This window comes from Tupaia chinensis, unplaced genomic scaffold (genome assembly GCF_000334495.1).
Source record: "Tupaia chinensis unplaced genomic scaffold, TupChi_1.0 Scaffold000422_1, whole genome shotgun sequence".
NCBI lineage: Eukaryota > Metazoa > Chordata > Mammalia > Scandentia > Tupaiidae > Tupaia > Tupaia belangeri.
In genome coordinates, this window is record NW_006159927.1 from 2,263,570 (window position 1) to 2,265,410 (window position 1,841).

Consider the following 1,841-nt stretch of genomic DNA (forward strand, 5'->3'; position numbering starts at 1 on the left):
GCAGGAAGTGAGTCTGGAATGTCTGGGGTTCCCTTGTGGCAGAATGGAGTCACAGGTGAAAACAGAATGAGAGATGGAGAAATGGGACCAAGGCCTGAAGCCATCAATGAAACGCCTGAATCAGACATACCCCTGACATTTCAGGTACCTGAGACAGTGAGTTTGAGTTGTTTTCCCAACAAGCGAGGGCCTGAAATCGATAGAATTGAAGTGACAAGCTTGAGTGACTGACTAGCTGTGTGTACTTGTGTGTGCTCAGGGGAAGTGAGGGGCAAAGGAGAAAGGAGTCATCGGGGGCTGAGTATCTGAGAGGTTGGTGATGTGGCCAGCAGAGACTGGGCCTAGGGAAGGAGGAGTCATTTTTTGGGGGGGTAGAGAGGGATAGAAAATGGCATGTGCAAATCCCCCCAGAATCCAACAGATCAGCATGAACCACCTTTAGGTGGTTGACCATTTTTCCACTGTCAGGAGAAAGAGGCACATTCCAAGAGACCACGCTGATCTTGTGGACTTGGCTCTTAGGAAGGTCAGGGTTGTTGGATTCAGTGGAGTCTAAGTGCAGGCCAGGGTCAACACTGGCTCAGAGGCTCATAGTTCCATAGTCTACCGACTTCTCGTCAATGAACATTTCAACCATGCTCACTATTCTGTTTTACACAGAATCCTTTAGAAAATTATATGAATTAGAAACTTCATTCCTCCAAGGCAATTGCAAAAGTGAGAAATGCAGGGCACTGGGTAGGCTAAAGACCAGAGTTTACACCCTGCATATGCCACATCTGTCTTGGTGATCATGGGCAGATTATTGTTTGCTTGAAAAGATGAGTCAGAAATTACCAGGTGATGATCTGAAAAACACTCTAGGTAGGACAATTGACTGGTGGCTAAAGTGGGAGAGGCCTAGGACTCTGGTGTGATTTGGATCTGGGTTTCATACTGGCTCAAGTGGATGACCTTAAGGTAAGTCCTTCAATCTCTCTGTGCTTCAGTTTATTCATCTACAAACTGGACCCACCATGATGTGTATCTTTTAAGGTTGATAAGAAGATTCCTTGGGTAACTTTTCTATATAAAGTACCTGGCACATAATTGGTGCTCCATAAATTATTGCTTTGCCATATTATCATTATTATTATCATTATTATTTTTTATTCCCAAGTTTTATTCAAGAACTCATACAAAATATTCCAGATAAATGAATTTTAATCCTCATCTTCCTCCTCTTCTTCATCCTGGTTAATCTGGAAGTAACGTAATTCGTAACTCTCTTTGCTGTTAGCAAGTACACACAACCAATCACGTAGATTATTCTTCTTCAGATATTTTTTTGGTGAGATATTTCAAATACCTTTTGGAAACAGGCACCTCAGAAGTTACAGTGATCTTGCTCTTGCTCCTTTCAATGGTTACAACCCCTCCACCAAGATTCCCAGCGTTTCCATTCACTGTGATTCTCTCTTGGAGAAACTGCTCAAAATTGGCAGCATCCATGATTCCATATTTTACAGGGTGGGTGCAGTCAAGGGGAAACTTCAGAACCTGCTTCTTTTTTTTTTGCCCCCTTTCGCCACAAGCTTTTTCACGGGCGCCATGGCGGCAGCGGAGACAGAAAGGGAGGTGGGCCTGCCATATTTTTTTTAATAATTTATTATGATTCCTCAAGGCACAGAGGCTTGGAGGAGCATGGGGGTGTATTAGTCTTCTTTCGATTGTACATAAATAAAACTTAAATAATTAACTGGCTTTAGAAGAGACAAAAGGAAGTTGTTGGCCCACATGAGTAAAATCTAGAGGTATTCATGGATTTCAGGCCTGGCTAGATCTAGGGGCTTAAATAATAT

The 1,841-nt window shown here is 42.9% G+C and overlaps 1 pseudogene; it reads right to left on the reverse strand.

Annotated features, from left to right (window-relative positions):
• Positions 1 to 1,151: 1,151 nt before the first annotated feature.
• On the reverse strand, positions 1,152 to 1,592 carry LOC106735521 (60S ribosomal protein L22 pseudogene; annotated as a pseudogene).
• Between the last annotated feature and the right edge of the window lie 249 nt (positions 1,593 to 1,841).